This window comes from Anser cygnoides, chromosome 3 (genome assembly GCF_040182565.1).
Source record: "Anser cygnoides isolate HZ-2024a breed goose chromosome 3, Taihu_goose_T2T_genome, whole genome shotgun sequence".
Lineage (NCBI taxonomy): Eukaryota > Metazoa > Chordata > Aves > Anseriformes > Anatidae > Anser > Anser cygnoides.
This window is the reverse complement of record NC_089875.1, coordinates 104,788,231-104,807,741: the sequence shown is the minus strand read 5'-3', so window position 1 is coordinate 104,807,741 and position 19,511 is coordinate 104,788,231. Positions and strand designations below refer to the sequence as shown.

General features: G+C 38.1%; 1 long non-coding RNA gene across 1 annotated transcript; it reads left to right on the top strand.

Annotated features, from left to right (window-relative positions):
• The first annotated feature begins 293 nt into the window (after nucleotides 1-293).
• Nucleotides 294-5,300, top strand: LOC125184605 (uncharacterized). The gene is made up of 3 exons (XR_007168895.2): nucleotides 294-446; nucleotides 2,414-2,674; nucleotides 3,959-5,300. It is a non-coding gene; the product is annotated as an uncharacterized lncRNA (long non-coding RNA).
• Nucleotides 5,301-19,511: the final 14,211 nt, after the last annotated feature.

The window sequence follows — 19,511 nt, the reverse complement described above, 5'->3', positions numbered from 1 at the left end:
AAGGGCAGGAGTTGAACACAGAGACATTACTTTCCTGCTGCCCCTACTTTCATGCAATATGCATAGGGAATTACCAAGAAAGTGGGCTTCTCCAGTCCGTTCATAGGAAATTCCTTCTTAATGAAACATACTTGTCAGTAAAAATATGTTTTTGGAAAGATATATATATATATATATTTTTTTCCATTTGAAACCCTGCTAGTCTTTCTTTCAGGACTTAACACATATAAAAGCCACTGGTGTTTTGATTTATTTTTACTTTGTTTGCTTTCAGGGGAGGTAAATGTCAGTAATACTACTTGTTTATCTTGCAGACTGAGCCCCTCATTTAACAATAGAGAAGGTATTACTTAGTGGGAACTGATCAAGATCTTTTTGTATGACTCTGCCCAAGAGTCCTGAACTGCATGGATTGCTTTAAAAGACAAGATCTCTTCTATATCCACGTAAGTGCAAGTCTGGCCTTAACTTTCATGATAGGAAGCGTAAGACTTTATTGTCTTGGTTTTCTGACATATCTCCAGTGTGAAGTCAGCAGGTCAAGCCATCTGTTTTTGGTAAATTCTCATGTAATGTAAAACAACTGTTGCTGTCATTGTAACTTCTCTGCATGGGTAGATAGTCCTAGAGCCAGAACATCATCTTCTAGCACTTAATGATGTATTCAGAGAGTTCCCAAATCAAGGGAATATTCTCCTTTTAAAAAACTTCCTGGTTTAAATGAAATCTATGAAAAGAGACAATTGTACTTATTTACTGATATAAACTTTTAAAAAAGAAGTGATTGAATTTGATATTTAGGGTAAAATTGACTGGCAGAAGATGGGATCTGTGACTTGAAAAGGTCGTTGAATGTTGTCCAGAGGAAGGACACTTCTAGTATACAATTAACAAAATGATAAGTGCTATTAATTGGTCCCTTTGCTTGTTCATTACCATTTAGTGGGAACTAAGTGAACCCCTCTCACAAGGCTTTATTAAGCAGCCTAAATGCAGGTTCCTAGTATCTTTTTTGATGACTGAGCAACAACATACTCTGTCCAAGATGACAAAGGACAGATATTTATTGTGCCACTCCATCTTCTGCTGGAGCGGCTGCTGATGACTCAGCACTTACCTTATAACATTACTAGTAGCACCAAATGCTTGTATTTATATAACTGAATAACAACCATAATGTTCATATTCTATAAGTGGTCACAGAACATAAAGGAGTAAATTTTACTTCTGAAAAAAAAAAAAAGATAACAGATTTTGAGCAATCTATTTGTATGCACTTAGAAAATGGTAAATACTAGCCAGCAACATGGATTTGTAACAAATGCGATGCAGTGTTCATATGCAGATTAGGACACCTTAATTTAAACATCTATGTGTGGATGTCTTCCTACCAGCTGGTGCCCAAGCTCCAATTACACGCTATAGAGATTTAGCCAATGCAATCAACGGATTTTGGGTGCAAACTTGACCAAATGTACATAACATCTTTAATGTGAGATTAAAAAAACTCTCTAGGCTGAATGGCTGCATGGACCGACTGACTGAAAGTCCATTGACTAAAGAGATAATTTAAAAGACATATGTGTATAAACCTAAATGTAAATATATTTAATGTGCTTAGATGATACTGAAATACATCTATTATATTAAATTCAATTAGTTCAATTTTTATTGTAATAAGGCTTCTGAATTAAAGGAAAGGATGTTTTGGGGAAAATGTGGTATGCCTTATTATATTTGTAAACGAATAAACACATTATTGTGAGCTAGGGAAATATCAGCTTGATAAAACTACTCTGAAGTGGGTGCACAATTGCTTGAAAAGCTGTCCTTTAATAATAGTTATCAATAGTTTGTCATTAAACTGCAAGGATGTATCAAGAGGACTTCAGTAAAAATCTGTCCCATGGCTGGTAAATCATTCAGTGACTTCATTAATAATTGGGATGATGGAAATTAGAGAGGATGGTTATTACATTGTCAGGGTGACTACAATAGAAAGAGCTCCAAAGACAGAGCAGGATGGTGCTAGAATTCAAGCTGATATCTATCAACTAGAGAGTGAGCCTGCAATAAAACTCATTGAGGACAAGTGAAAAATACTTTACCAAAGTCAAGTAGTTGACTATACGAATACAAGATAGGGAATGACTGGCTGGAGAGCACTTCTTCAGAAAAGTGCCTTATAGTTTCAGTGGATGGCAAATTGAACTTTAACCAGCAATATCATATGGTTGTGAAAAAACACAGCAGAACAAAAGAGACCCAAGCCCCAGCAGGTATTTCCTAACATGTAAATAGGGCTGCAGCATGTAAAACAAGAGAAAAAAAACTTTCTGTTAGATTGAGTACTGAAAAGACTTCACTTTTTTTTTTTCTCTTTTTTTTTCTCTTTTTTTTTTTTTTTTTTCAGGCTGAGATATCAAACAGGGCAACATTACCTTGCACAGGTGTGAGGAGCTGTTGGTATCAGCCTGATACAGCAGAGCAATTCAGGCGCCTTCAGCCTTCAGCGTTCACCTCATGGAATGGAGAATGAGTTTTAAGCCCTTTGGAAATATGGCAGCTAGCAGATGTTTAAAACCTACTCATCCCATTCCGCTGTTTATAGTTATAAGTCCCAGGAAAGAAATAAAGAGTGAAGAAGCACTCTCCTGACTCTGGAGGGCTACAGGTAGCCTTGCCCTGAGTTGGGGGCTATTTGCTGTTTTTTATTGGTTTGTTTTTACCGTTTCCTTATCTTTAGCTCTTGTATAAGAACATGCTGGTGTCATACAAAAATGCAAGGCCTGGTTCCTTTCTTCTATTCTGGGAGAAGGGAGTAAAACCTTCCACTTCCCCCTTTTATGGAGTGATTTCATCCACAGATATTCCAATAATTGAATGAAAATGTAAATAATATTTTAGCTAATTTTACTTCTCTGTGGTCATCTGTTTACTTTCTAGAATTGTGTGTTTGCTCTTACAGTCATCATTAATCTTAAAATTAGGGTAATCTGGCTTGAATGCACAAACATTTTTTCACATAAATGTTTCCATCAACTTCCTAATTCCCAACTCAGAAATTAAGCTATTGAGTAATCAATAATCGTGTTTGCTAGGAACAGCTCCCTTAGCAGTTTAATGTCTAAGTCCTGTTATAAGGAAGGCAACAGCAAGTTTTCTATTCTTTTCAGTAAGAAACATATAGGACCTCAGGTAAAAGAAGGTTTGCGTGTGTTTGTATGTTAAACTTTTTAGAGAATAAAAGGTGACAAACATCAGGGAAGAGAAGTAGACTAGTAAATGTTACAGAGAATTGGAGATCAAGGTTTATTTTTTCTCTGCTTTGTAATCAGGAGAATAAATTTTAATTTAATTCTTTAGACTTGTTTTACAATTGCTTTATGTTAATTTGCATTTTAAGTTTCCTCATGGCCACTGAAGATCACAGTAATGCTGGGGATTAAACATGTGCCTATATGGTCATCCTTTTTATTTGCTGGTGCAAGGAGGGTGATACCAATATCTTTCTGAAGTAAATACTTTTCATTCAGAACATCCTTTCTCCTAAAATTACAATGAATGAAAGAAAATCAATGTTGCCATCATCTAGTTTATGCTTATAAACTCTATAGTTGTAAATCTTAATCTTAGCTAACACAGATAAACAGGACATTTCATCTATCACTTTGTGACTCATACCCTAAGACTCTTTAAATGAGAATTTTGAAGACTATTTGGTATGGAATGTATTTTACATAAAGCACCGTTGAGTGTGTCCCATCTTTTTTGGAACATATGTAAACCCTAAAATATGCTTTTCAATTACTGCATATGTTTAATACCTTAGCTTTCCCCAACTTAAAATCTGCCTCTTTCATTTTCTTTTTTTTTTTTTCTGTTATTGCTCAAATTTGTTTGGAGATGTCTTTAACCACTGCTATTTTTAAAAGATTTTCAATATTGTCTTTATTAGGACTTCCTGAGGAATGAAGATGGACTTGAAAGAACAGCTGTGTGATGGGCAAGATCTTATCTGGGATGAGGATTACACCAATATGTATTTTAATATTGTTATTCATAACTTACCAGAAACGAAAATTCTCCCGTGGTAAAGATAAAATCTTTCAGCTATTTAAAACATGTGAGTCAGTCTTCTGATCCTCTATGTGATTTAGCCAAACATAGCTGGGAATCCAATGTGTAGGGGCACTTCTTTTGCCATGGAGATCGCTGATCACACGGTCGACAGCTGTGATCACACAGGCACAGCCTGTTAGGTAGTAAAACAGCAGCAGATCAGTTAGTGACACTGCTTCATTTATATATCCCTAAAGGAATACATGTCTAAGTAAACAAAAACGACTGTGTTAAACAACATCCTGTGCCTCAACTTACCCAACAGAACCCACCTCTCTGAGAGATGCAAACCTGCCCTGGCTACATGGTTTCAGGATTTGTCCCAAGATTGTTAGCCAATGTAAGGAGTCAAAAGAGTTCTGTAACAAAGCAGTGTTCAGTCATTTCAGAAAGTTTCAGCTCCACGTGATGCTGTGTCCAATAAATAAGATTGCTGAGTAATGCACCAAAATGGGAAAGTCCATGGGAGGTAGGTGCCATAAGCAGGGACATCTCACGGAAGATCTGAGAATGAGGTGACGAATCCCAACACAGACAGGAGATAAAAATGAGCAGTGGCGTTTATGAAATCAGTGCAGCACCCACACAAGGAGCTCTTTAAGGCACTTTGACAAGCAACATAGCTCTTGCTGTTCATGTGCAGGTTGTGAGCCATGTATGGAACACGGTGGTGGGGTGAGTCAGCCTGCCAAGTGGGGCTGCCTTACCTGAAGGCCATGATTCAGCTGAACAAGGCATAGTGTCTATAAGCGGGGCATGGATGATTTCCCTAGTAAAAATTGTTTTTACTGGCCTGCAGTTTACTTTAGAAATGAGGCCTGTGTCAAGAACATAAACATTTTAAGCAACAGGAAAAAGCCATCTGGCCTCATATGCATACTTTTTTTTTTTAGTATATCGTAAGCCTACTTCCCTGCTTTTTCACTATTCTTCTTAATCCTTTCCTCCTCCATTAAAATAACAATGAGAAAGGAGAGAAGAGAGGAAAAAAAGCTGCAGAGGTATCTCTTCAACTCATTTCTGTACTTTGCTGCAATCACCTTTCCTTCTAACTTATTCAATATGTTTATTATCCTTTACATAAATAGTTCTGCCTGACTTCTCAGTTTCCTCTTTATTTGAAACCATTTGTCATTTTTGTTTAATATCTAATTGGGTTTGAAACTGTACATCAATTTTACCCATGCTTATATATGAATTATATATATAAAATATAAATACAAACTTATACATATATAAAAGTGATAATATTTCCAGTTGGCCAGGCTTTTGTTTTGTAAGTGATAACAAATTTAACAATTTTAACTTTTCATTGCTGGCTAGAGCGAAATAGTGAAACCAATTACTAATTACTTAATTTGGGGAGCTATATGGGAAAATCATTAAAAATATTAACAGATCACACAGTAACAATATTTGACACAACTATGATGTGCAAACAATATACAGATGATGAAGCAAGAAAGAGAAAGACAAGGGAATGTGAAATATTATTGTGAAAAAAAAGCTAAAGTTTGAAATAGCAAATGTCAGGTTTCAAGACAAGGTTTTGATTTTCAAGCTCCAATAGCAGAATAATGAATGGAACTGATTTTAGTACGTTATTCAGAAGATGGCTAAACTAGTAATATGTATAAAATGATACTTAAAATTTGGGTAAAAAAAAAAAATAATGGAAGCTAACACATATGTATTTTGTGCACAGACTTTTTTTAGGTTTTGTTCCTTCTTTTTACTTCTTCTCTTGAAAGAAAAAAAAAAAAAAGAAGAAAAGAAAAAAAAAAAAAAAAGGCAAACCAATCTCATCCCTTCCAACCTTGGAAAGTAAAATTTTCCGAACATTTTGATTTAAGACATATTTTGTATTTTGAAATCAGTTACTGTATCATCATTGGCCTCAGCATTTTCCCTGTGGAATACATCTTCTTGTGCTGAACCTAGCAGAATACCAGCCTAGAGGCTTCTGGTGAGAGCACTTTTCTGCAGCCCTGCCAGCAGGCTTACAGGAGGGCTCCTGCTCTGTAAATTACTGTGGTTTGACAGTAGTCATGGATTTGTGAAACCAAAGACAGCCATTGGCAAACCAGACATCGGCAACAATGGCTCTAAGAGAGACTTTCTGGACATCAGCCATTTTGCTGATGAACAAGAATTATTGTCAACATTTACAAGTTCCACATACCCTCCCAATTCCCCCAGTCAACTCAAATGTGTATCTAGGAGGAGTTTGCCAATGACCTGCACCAAATTTCTTTGGACAGCTTTATATATCCAGCTTGTAACAGTTGATGAGGTGAATTCATTGGAATGTTATACCTAGTGATTTATGAAGAAAATGTCTGTAATCTTTCCTCTAGGTTAGAGCCACCTGGCAACAGTGATGTGGTGATCTGCCCAGAACAGAGTCAGAAATGCTTACCCACTGAAGGCATTTCAGCCCCACAAAAAAAAAAAAAAAAAAAAAAAAGTATTTGTGTGTTAGTTTCTTAATGTCTCCATATACTTTTACTGATCCTTCCCATCATTCCTTCACACTTTTTTTTTTAATAAAAATAAATTATTTTTTATTTAGTTGTTTTTTGTTTGCTTGTTTGTCTTTGTGTGTATGAAGGGGTGTGTTGTACACATAAGGAGATCTGAATCCCCTGGAAACATCTTTCCGTCAGTTGCATGAGGAGCCTAGCATACTTATGCTTTTAACTAGAGTGAACCTGAAGTCAGGGAATCTGAATGACATATTTATTCAACTTGTGAAGGCTAAATCCACAAAGACTGTATCTAGATTAGTGAACTAAAATGAACCAGGACACAGGGCCATGCCCTGGCACCCTGTAGTCCTTACTATTTAACTCTTAGCATTGTCCCAGATGTAGTTTTGACCATGGCCAACTAGTAGTCCCAGACGGTGCCTAGGCACAGGTCAGGGGTTAGCACAAGCCAGGGACTGCTTTCAGTAGGTAATCTGAACACAGTTACCTCGTTTCAGGTAAAGGTGTTGGTGGAGAACAGACAAGAAAATTTAACCACATGGATGGGAGCAACCACATGTCAGCTGGCCTCGGGGCTGGAGAACAGCCACTGGCCTATTGTCCTAGCTAAGGCAGATGTAACCAAAAGGACATAAGTGTTGCAACCCTTAATTATATGTTCTCTACCACCAAGCGGAAAACAGCAAGGCCCTCTCTTCAAAGCAAAAGGAGTGTTAGCAAAGAAAATGATCAAAGAACTCCTAGAGCTATACAGCAGGACATTCTAAAGAGAAGAATAAGAGTTGGGCCAGATCTCCAAGAGTAATGAGATGCATGTTTTCTCAGGATTTTCAGTGATGATACCTCTTGCTGACATAGGCGTCTTAGGATAGACCTTTTTCTACAAAGGGTCATGCTGAATAATGTCAAAAGAAATTTGACTCAAAATAGTGGATGAACTAGGAAGAAGACTGAGAATTCAGAATAGTCTCTCAGATCTTAATACTCATTTATGCAGAATGCAGGAATGTGGATTGGACTAAATCAGAGCAAGTTTGATGCTGCCACCTGGCAGTTAGAAAAATCACTAGATACTGAGAAAAGTCAATTGTCAGTCCCTTCACAAGTGCACCAATGCAAAGGGTCAAGAGAACTATCATACCAGAAGAATCTTTTTTTTTTTTCAAGATTTGTATTTTTTCCTCAAGAAGATAATTTATATTACCTAAATAAGATAATAAAAAATGTCTTAGACTAAATGTAAGCTGAGCTTTCACAAAATGGCACGTGCCAAGAACCTGCTCTGCAGCTCATTCCAACTGAAAATTTGGTTGAAGGGCAGCAGAAATCCTTTGCCTGCTTCATCCCATAATAAATCTTCCTCCACGGACAATGTGAAAAGGAGGAGATACCTTAGGCTTATACCTGGGATTTGTTCCAGTACAGAAGTAGAAATCATCCCAGACACATTTGAACTGAGGAGCTGGGAAGAGCTCGTGGCTCCTACAGTTCAGAGTTGAAGAACTAGTGTGAAGTCTGCTAAGAAAGAGCTTTTTATGTTGGATTTAGATGTTGTTTCATAAGTCATAGCATTTCTGTTCTTGTCTTTTGAGATAGGTTTAGGTTCTCTGCATTTTAAAGCAGAGAACATATTTAGGCCTATTTTTTTGCCTATATAAGATGTCTGTAAGATGATAGCATTTATTTATAATGTTAGACCTTTATCCAGAACAGAGGTAGCTCATGCCAGTACCTTTCTTTTTAGCACTCTGAGTATTTCCAGCTGGTGACACCAAATAGCCTCCACTTCCTCGTGTGGAACACTCACCAGTTGTTTTACCCCCTCCTCCTTTCCTTTTTATTTTTGCTGCTGGAAGGATGTGGGTGATGATTTATAGAGCATGTCCAATTGGCTCTGTTTGTCTGTGCTGGCCTGCTTCATGCACACTGAGGTCAGTGATGTATTTGTAGGTAACCATCCAAGGAAAACACCTCACAGCAGGCAAAAATGCTAACTAAGTAAAACAAACTCAGGAATGTGATCATCTGTTTAGCAAAGTTTTCAGCAGTCTTTTCCATTACACTAAGCTTTCAGTTAGGTTCTACAAATTCAGAAGTGAACACAGCACTGAAATACCTCAGACATCTTCAAATACATAGGAGACTCGATTTGTCAAAGGGGGTTTGGGTGGGGGAACAAGGAAAGCTCCTTTTAAAAGATGGGATAAGCATTTTACTCCAAAATGCCCATAGGAGAAAAAAAATAAAAATAGAAAAAAGATTGTTCATTAAAGGCTATGGGTTTTATTCACATTTTAAAAGGCAAAACTATAATCACAGAACAAAATCATCCCCTGTTGCCGCATTGTTAACTGCATAGTAGGTCCCACTACTTACATCTGATGTGATCCCCAAAGAGAAATTCTACTGACATCAAGGGGGATTTTGATCTCATCTGCAGAGCTGCGAGCTGACCTCTCTCTCATGTTTTCTGCAGTTGTAAGGTCAAAAACATCTTTCATCATGACGCAGTGCATAGTGAGTGCAAGAATCCCACTTTTGCATGAGGGCAAGATGTGATCACAACCCCTCTGCCGTGAGCATGCAGGGTTGGATGCTGGGGGGAGACAGGGGGAAGGAAACAGTGGGAAGGAGTGAAGTCCTGGTCACAACTTTCTTGGTGGAGTGGGCTGGCCACAGGCAGAGCAGCAGGCTGTGTTTTTCTAATGAGTGGTTTCCTTGAATGGGTATAAAAAAGAGCACATGGGAGGATAATGATGTGGACGCTTGTGATGCACAAGCGCTGCCGCATATCCACAGCACAGAGTTACTGGCCCATGCGGCAGAAAGCCAAAAATGACAGGTAAACTGCAACAGCTCCATACCCCTCTGAATACCGAGTGGCATATGCTGAGCCCTTTACAAATTGCCTCCCCCGGCCCGGCCTGCCCCCAGCCCCTTTGGAGGAGTGCAGTCACACTGTGCCCATCTGGCAAAGCCCGGGGCTGCTCCTCGCAGCTTGCTGCTGCAGCGGGCTGCGCTAATGTTTGCGTTTGTGGTAATTGGCTTGTATCTGATTTCAGCTCATACAGAATGGTAGAGGGATAGCAAATTATTTGCAAGTGGTTTGTAGTCTGTGTGATTTTTTTTTTTGAAGAAAACTACAGCTGCGTATATTCCTCACTGTCATCCCCACCCCCAACCCTGATTTAATACTCACTTCCAATCCTCGCTTTCCTCAGCACACTTGCTTGTGTATAGGAAAGGCAAACACATTTTCCCACTTTTATAATAGCTCTGCTGTTCCTTGTGCAAGGACAAAAGTTTTGACAGATGAATCCATATTGGAGAGACTGTGTACCATCACCTCCAGTTCACTGGCCCTCAGCCGCAGTGGGCTAATTCTTAAAATCCTTAAGCAAGGCAAACTTCCTCCTAATTTGGAGACAAAACCAGAGGAACTTGATCTGATTTGTTTATGCAGTGCTTGTTTTTTATGGACGTTTGGGGAAAATGAATCCTCCAGGTCCAGCTCTGCAGCTACATCAACATTATTTAGGCCCTGGCTATCACAGAGGTAAACTAGTCTGGCATAACCCAGAGGAGAGACCTTTTCTTTAAGGGAGACTGCAGGCCTACATGACAAAAGGAGGAGAAGGAGGAAATTGGAGAAGGAAGAAAATTGGAAAGCTACTGCCAAAGCCTCCATGTTTGTTTTTTTTTTTTTTTTTTGCATTAGCTAGCAGTTACAAAGAGGAGTCTTATTGCCCCTAAATGTATCTGTGCCCCAGAATCAGGGAGCTGCATCCTACTTTCAGGCTTTTCATGCCATCAGTTCCTAGGTAGGTGGCGGGCATCTGCTGATGAACACAAGGCTTTATAGAAATGTTTCCATAATCCAATCAATTCTTCTTAAACTTCATTATTTTTGGCCATAGAACTGTAGGTGCTATTGTGCTCTGTGAGCCAAGTCTGTTACCATGAGATAAGAAAGACATGGATCAAATTTGCATTTTTACATGTGCAAATGAGATGTCCCCAGCTTTCCCTCCCCTTCTTTTTCTAATGCTTGTCCTTGTTTTTTCAAGTCTTTTTATTTTATTTTATTTTATTTTATTTTATTTTACTTTATTTTATTTTATTTTATTTTATTTTATTTTATTTTATTTTATTTTATTTATTTTATTTTATTTTATTTTATTTATTTTATTTTATTTTTTATTTTATTTTATTTTATTTTATTTATTTTATTTTATTTTATTTTATTTTATTTTATTATTTTATTTAAATCTTATTATTTATTTATTTATTTTATTTTATTTTATTCTGAAATATTTTCCAGGTTAAAAGCTTGTTTTTCTCTGTAAACACCATGAAATATAACACAGTGCAATACTTTATTTGTGATGATACATTGGTTTCTAGGTATTTATAAAAATAGTTATGAGGCCAGAAAAAGCTAGTGCTAGTGACGCTAGATCATGTTAGTGATTTTCTCCAGAATTATTGCATTTATAATACTTTTTCTGCTTCAGTGGGCTTCTATCTCTGTGCTGAGCAGTGTGAGTGCCTATATGACACAGCTCCTCCTTCTTTTGCACACATGCACGTACATATGAAACCGAAAACCTGCTTTTCATTAGCATAGCCAGCACAATGGAGGCAACAGTGGAAGCAAGGAGAGAATTTGAGATTTACGGCGTCAGACATCTCATGTGAATGAATGTTCATGCCTCAGAATGAAGCAGTTGCAGATAGAAGATAAGCCTAGCACTGAAAAGAAAAGCTGCTGTTCCACATTGTGAATATACATACATTTAATTTTTTTTTTTTTTTGGTAGCTTCTTATTTCAATCTAATTTGATACTTATGACATGAATCACAAAGCATTCTGATTCATTCACTCTGTACACTGATGTGAGCACACTACGCACATGTGGAAAGGTAAAACTTCTGTTACAGATGAAGGGAGCTTTGTCAGCATCACAGTCACAAAGTCAAGGGTTTCAGGCTAATGCACAACACGCACAGAAAGCCCTGCACACATCTTACTCTGTTTACAAAAACTATGAATGATAATTTGTCTCCATGGCAAGAAAATATATTTTTTAAACATTGTTTTTCTTCTTAGTTTTATTTTAATTTTTGATATTAGCTATTAACAGCACAGTATGTCTAGCAGGAATGTATGATTTTACTATTGAAAAATGGAATATCATTAACAAAGGATTTTTTTTTCATATTCAGCTGCAGAGTCATTTAGAAAATCTCTGATTTCCTGCTGAGAAATTGAACCAAGATACAGTTCAGTCACCCAAGTACAGCATCCGGAGTCACTAATTCTTGAATTATTTTCTTTTCCTTTACTTGTGCTGACTTCCCCTGGAACTGTGACGAGGTTGCTCCTCCTCTTTGTTCTTTTTTTTTTTTTTTTTTATCACACAGTGGATCGTATCCACATGCTCTGAACATCCATGTTTCATAGGTATTAAGGAATCAGATCCAGGCTGCATGAAAATGAGTCCAAGCTGATGAAATTCAAAGCAATTCATTCAGGATTCAGTGGCATATCCATCATATTTGAGTTTTTCTCAATATTGGCAAAGCAGTTTTGAAGATATATGTGGTTAAATATCATTCTTAGATGAAGTGTATAAGTCAGCCAATGTCCGTTGTTACTGAACTAAATTAATCACTTAGGTAAATACTCCGGTTGTATTAGAGTTAACCGTTTTTAATGAAGAAAAGTTATTGTTTGCATTTCAAAGCTGAAGAGAGATTTGGAAAGGGGGGATATTAATAAGCTGAACTGTTGTGGGCTTAATACGTACATTAAGAGTTGTCTTCTGGGCTCTTTCAAAGTTTTGCCACTGTGGTATTCCCCTGCTGAGGCTCCTGTACTGTGTGGCTTTCAGTTGGCAGCAGCCAGACCCATCAGAGCTGAGCATGAAGTGAGAACTAGTCTGTGAGGTGAACAAAAAAGTATGGTTTTGGCATATTAGATGACATTTGACACACTTTCAGAAAATAGTAAATTCAGCCAAAAAAATGCGGTTTTGATTGTCCCTTATGAATGCTCAAGCTCTCAGAATGGTTCCAGCTGGCCGAAACTCTGCTGGCTGACTTGCAATAGAAGTGGAAGTGTCAGCTCATGGAGAAGGTGGGAGTTCGGGTCAGCTCCTTCCCTGACTGTGGTTTGGTGCATCTTCCAAACCACCACGTGCTGCAGCAAGAATTTCTTCCCCTGGAAGTTTTCTGCTGCTTATAAAATGCTGAAAGGGGTTCCAAAACAAACTAAAAATACTGTATGGTTCTAACCACAAGTCACCTACAATTGGGCTGTTTGAGTGTCAGTCCATGCATCTACGAGCTGACTGCAAGTGCCATGGCATCAGGCAAAGAGGTTGAGAATGTCCTGCTACTGCTCAGCCCTCACTAGCCCAGGGAAGAAAGTATTGCCTCAGTGATAGGAGATGTAACTTCAAAGTTTTCTAAGAGACAAAGGAACAGTTTAACATGAACATTTAGTATCCCAAAGCTGATGTAGGGAAGAAAGTTATTCTCTGTTTTCTGTTTAGTTTGATCATTCTAGACATTATTTCTATTTGCTTTTTTGGAAAAAAGAAAAAAAAAGAAAAAAAAAATCTTTTCTGTAGTAGGTAATCTGAAAAAAAAAATCTTGACTGTTAGGGGGAGGGGTAACTTAAGAAAACAGTTGGTTTGATGCAGTTTTTCTTTTTTTTTTTCCTTTTTTTCTTTTTTTTTTTTTTTTTTAATTCAACAACCACAGTGAAAAATCAATTATTTACACAGCAGAGAAGGTTAGTGACCCTGACATAGATCCGGGGCTGGAGCAGAACCAGTGCAGAATATGGTGCAATCCTGTGTTAGTCTACCTTATTTAGAAAGCACCTCCTGAATCTGTGACACTGAAATAGGCAAAGTACATTACCCAGGTTCTCTTTTTTATTATTATTATTTTTTTTTCTATATTGATCTTTGAATGAAAAACACAGTAGAAGTGTAATACATTATTACTGCTATTATAATATTTATGTACCAGGCTCACGTTCATGTATTTTACTTTGCTTTATCTGCTCAGCTTCTCTCTATAAGAACTAACACTACAAGCCTGGCAATCGAACTGGCAATAAGAAGAGATTACTGTGAACATGGAAAAAAAAGATAATGTTCTTTTTTTGGTCCTTCTTACATTTTTATTACAGCTCATGTATATAGCTATAAAAGAAAGATATTCAGAAGATCTGGAACAAAGAGAGAAGGGAAAAGGAATGCCAGGAAGGAATTCACTATGTAGTGATTTCATATGGCTTTGCAATACATGCATTTCATCAGAGAAAGGTGTAACTTATATGAAAACTGACCATATTCTAGATGTGTAAGAAAAAGAAGATATCTTGGCTACATGGAAGAAAATCCCATACGGTGAAAATAAGATAAAATAAATTTCTCCTTTTCTATTTCTAAATAGTGTTGAGAAACGCTATTTAGTGTTTCTAAAAATACAAAGAGAAATAGTGTCTCTTAGCCTTCAGACATGGCCAGGGTCAAACAGCAGAAGGAATTTTCTGTAGTCAATTTCTAAACCTCTTCTAAGTGACAGCTTGTCCCCAAAGCCCAACACAGCTGCTCTTCAGGTGATTCCTAGATGCTCTCAGGACTTTGACTTCCTCTGGTAGTTCTGCTACACAGATATATAAATGGACCACTTATTCATTTAATGTTAGATTGCTTGGATAGCATAGCCTGTTCTTGCCTACATTTAGTTCTTGGAAAGTAGATTTCCATGAATTTAGCTGTCACTAAACAAAGAAACATTTCTGTCATGTACCCTTTGAATAAGAAGTTACATGCATCTTCTAAAAAATAGAGTAGAGTAGAGTAGAGTAGAGTAGAGTAGAGTAGAATAGAATAGAATAGAATAGAATAGAATAGAATAGAATAGAATAGAATAGAATAGAATAGAATAGAATAGAATAGAATAGAATAGAATAGAATAGAATAGAATAGAATAGAATAGAATAGAATAGAATAGTTCAGTTGGAAGGGACCTTCAAAGGTCATCAAGTCCAACTGCCTGACCACTTCAGGGCTAAACAAAAGGTAAAGCATATTAAGGAGGGCACTGTCCAAAAGCCTCTTAAACACTGACAGGCATAGGACATCAACCAACTCTCTTGGAAGCCTGTTCCAGTGTTTGACCACCATCAGAGTAAAGAAATTTTTCCTCATATCTTGTCTGAATCTCCCCTGGTGCAGCTTTGTACCATACCAGGGAGCAGAAACTAGCACCTCCCTCTGCACGTCCCCTCCTCAGGAAGCTGCAGAGAGCAGTGAGGCCACCTCTCAGCCTTCTTGTGTGACAGCCCAGGCCCAACCATAAGGTTATGTGTAATCTTATACTACATAAACAAGGAAAGATTAGTCTTCTTTATATAGTAAGGTTGGAGACACTGAACTGGCACCTAAAACTAAGCATTTGTTAAAGTTATCCTATTAATGACTATTATTCTTATGTTAACGGAATTTTGTTGCATATCTTTGAAGATTTCTAATCTGCCAAAGTTTAAGCAAAGTAATATATATATATATATAATATAATATATATATATATTATTTTATTTTTTTTCTGGAGGCCTTCCAGGGCCTCCACCTCTTTCTACCGGTAATACAAGACACTAAAGTAATTACCTGAGAAGTATTGCTTCACTCAACACCTAAACCTGAGGTGTAAGCCAGGGGCCTATTTTAGGTAGCTTGACTAAATACATGATTTCAGAGTTGTATTTAACCTGGAACCATAGCTCAGTGTAAATAGTATTGAAAATTATCTCTAAGGTTTAAAAAGTGATCTTACAACATGATTTGGTTATTCCAAACACAGATTCCCACTTTGAAAAATGAAGCTCTGGTATTTGTAATTTAATACTTTTAGTTCTACATTATCTGTAACTGCAAATTAAAAAAGGATATTCAGTTTCAGTTCTGTCTTAGACTTTATTAATACGATGTTGCAGATAATGATCTCTGCCAGATTAGTACTAGCTCCTTATATTTGGCTGCAGAAGTAAAAGAAATATCTCAGATTTGCATAAAAATACTCAAATAGTTATGATATTTAGGTACGACAACTAAAACTAATGGGGAAAGGCCAACCTCCTGTATCCTTAAAATATATACACATTTTTTTTATTATTATTTTTATTTTTTCCCATATATGAAAATATTTCTCATGGTCAGAGGAAAGAAGCATGGCAGAAGTTTAGACAGTGCATAGAGAGAATGCAGCAGAAAACTGGGAAGTTAAGATGACCCTGATGGCTGAAAGAGGACTGCTTTGCTCAGACAGTATTGGGTATGACCAGTTCCTTGGGGGAATGGTTTCCTCAAGGTGCTTAGAAAAAAGACTGAACAGACTCCTCTCATTAGAGACGAATTGCACAGCAGGCCACAGTAAAATGCTCTTGATTGCATTTTTTAAGTAGTTTTGAGCTGATCAAACAGAAAGCAATGATGAGCTCTGAAATCCCCCAAAACACCTTGCAGGCATTGGGGAATAGCTGAAAATGTGGCTGAACTATCTGTGGAGGCCATCGTAGCCAAATGAAGCCACATGTGCTGTGGCAGGAGGAGTAGAGACATCATGGGCAACATAGGTGTGCTTTCACACCATCTTTATCAGTGCTGGCAGGGAGATTGTGTGGGTTGCCTCTAAACAAACACGCTGAAATTCCCAAACCCACAGGCTTTGTATATCGCACAACACAGCCAATGCTGGCATTCACGAAATGCCTGTGGAGATCAGTGAGTTCATGGCCAAGCTAGGCATCCTCTTCCTTTGAATGTGACGACAGCACAGGCATTACAGGGAGTGGAGGTGAAAACAGGCAGTGGATGGCTTTCCCAGCTCCCTGCAGCAATAAGCTGTGGTCCAACAGACCAGCCGGTGTCTAGCCTGGACATTTTCCAGAGGTGGGTGACTACCTGCTTGGGGATTGCAATGAATTCCCACAGACATGCATGCTGCCAGTGAGAATCAATGCCAGAGGCTGTTACAAAGTCATCTTTTGTACTCACCCACTGCTGAGGACAGTTTGAGCTCACCAATATGCACCAAAACAGAACAGGTATAGGATGAATGGAGATGGCCTGTGGGAACACATTTTTGTTTTCAGAGAGTAGCTCAGAGGCTGGTGATGACACCAGCTGGTACCAGTGGAGCCAGATATTGCTAACTAGCCTTTTCTAGACCTCAGATCCTACAGCCTGGCAGAAATGGTGCAGAAAAATCAAGATGGATGCTGATCAATGTTGTGATGGCAGGTCACAGAATAGATAAGGGGTACAGTTGTTCTATGGCAAGGGCTTTCAGGTTGCCAGTTATTGCCACAGGAGCCCTATTTAGCTCAGATATGGCCAAAGCAGTCTTTGGGAGCAGCCAAGCAGATCTGTATAGGAGTGGCCTTTCTGCTGCTTAAAGTTCTAATGACATCTGCTTCCTTTTCTGAGTATCCTTGAAAGTTGCTCATTTTTGACAAGGCTGAATGGTTTGACAAGCTTAAGCCACCTCTGGATTTGACAGCTAGGTATCCTTTTTCCTAGCTTACCTCAGGGTCTCCATCTGGTCAAACTTCTTAATCATCTGTCAAAATACATAAATTGATTTCTAAGTATGGCCCTCACTCAGAAGGTACACGTTTGAAGTTCCTCAGGCAGATGGTAGAATTGAATGGAAGTTTCCCACATTTTGAGAGTGTGCTCACTACTGTATAAAATGGTGGATTCCTCTCTGGAAATAAATTGCAAGTCCCACACTTCATTTGAAAGAAGAAGAAACAGTCAACTGCACTAAACGGAGAATGAATCCTGAGAGGAAAGGTGTGCTTTTTGCTTGAAATCTGAAGGGATAAGACAAATTCTAGTGCTTAAGTTTTGGCTTTATGATTTTTGCTTTGAGGTGTCTGATATTTCTCATGCATTGCCTAGGAGCCAAGGCTTTCAGCCAGGGCTGCAGATTCAGCCATCAGGGCTGCCATTTGTCAGCTGAGTGCCACAGCTCTTTAGATCTTTCTTTGATCTGGGTCTTAGTCTGAGTCTTATATTCATGAAACTTGAATTCACTGATTGATATAGCAATCTCCATTTAATCATTCACACTAAGGTATTTTGGGTCTCCTGATATTTCATTAAGCTGAGAACAGGAAATAACTGTTACTGTGATGGGGTGATACAAGTAATAACTGGTGATAGATGTTGACTTTAATAGCAATGATAGGCTAGGTTGTAAATTAATGATCTGTGTTGAGCAAGGAACTGAGCCTCTGAAACAGGTTAGGAGGGAGCCTGTGCTAAGTCACAATCTACCCTAAAATGAGACACTTTTCAGAAATCATCTGTGCAGCTTTACTTGATGGGGCACCAGCAGGGGCCTCATGAAAATCTGGCTCCTGTTCTCATGCACAAAACTTACTGTATTGTACTGTCCGCAGCCATAACTGAGTGCATCGTAAGTACATTTGTATATTTATAGCTTGAATATAAAATAATATAGACAAATTTCCATTTAAAAAAAAAAAAAAAAAGTTGTGTTTATCAAAGTCAAAGAGAAAGGCTTGAGAACATTTTCGGTAGGTGATCAATTGTTACAACGTAATAAAACCTGAAAGAATGAAAGCTTTTTAAATTACTTTCAGAAATTTTGGAGACCCAAATTGTATTTTTTGAGTATTTGAAATGACAATATTGATGCATAATGTTGTCAGTAGAAAACTGCTCAGGGTACGTATGGATTGTAAATTTTTGATTTTTTATTTGTACCTATAATGAATATAGACAGAGTTGGAACTGCACATGCAAATTCACCCAAGACATATGAGCATCTACAAAGAGCTCACTTCCTTCCTTCATTATAGAATGAAGCTTGTATCTGTTGCCTCCATGCAAATAGATTTAGTGTCCAGTGATTTCCACATTCTACTTTTATTTAACTCTACTGATTTTAGGTTCACTTACTGTTGTGCAGTCCTGTAGTTTGGCATATATTTTCTCTCGTAACAGAAGAACAGATCTTTCTCAAATATATTTTTCCCTAGTCTCCAGTTTTAATTTGAGAAAAGCAATTGTAAACCTATTGAAATTATCCAGCAATTATTTTCATTGGGCTTGTTTGCAAATTGCTTGGTTTAGCTACTACAAGATCAGCTATCAGGAGAACAGAAACATGTTTTCTGGGGCATGTTTTTTGACAAGTTAGGTACAGTATCTGCCCACTGCAATTGCTGCCCAGTTTCTGTAGTTCCTGGGAGCAAGCAGATGTGGCTTCTCAGAGCTGAAAAATATTTCTGCCTGATTGCATTTTGCTTCTGTAAAAGCCAGGGCTCCCAAGCCAGCAGCAGCTGTGAGACCCCCTTGTCCTGGGGGGAGCAGTCCCCTAGTGGCAGGGTCACCCTGCTCCCATTTAGCTCAGGCAACAGCAGCCTAACAGCCTCCATCTGTCATGGTGATGTAATTTTGCCTTCTGCTCTATGAGGGTCTGCTCAAAAGCCCTAACTACCATGGGAGAGAACTGAGCCCCACTGGTTGTTGCCCCCACAGCTGGAGATAGGGCTGCTCAAGCTGACTGGAGGCATCTCACAGAGGCAGCAGATACTGAACTGCAATAGCTCAGTCTGACATAAAACTGGAATTTGTTGCTACCCAGGTAGTTAATAGAGCCTTGTACCAACCACAGACATCAGACCTTTTCTGAGGGGAACAGCTATGCCTCCCTCCTCAGTTCCTCTGAGCTCTTTGGTAGCCTGCTTCTTGCTGAGATTAGCGTCATACCACATTATTCGGAGCACTGCATGTACACATATGAGCCAGGTCTGCTGCTGCTTTACATCCTGTGTGCTTACTTAC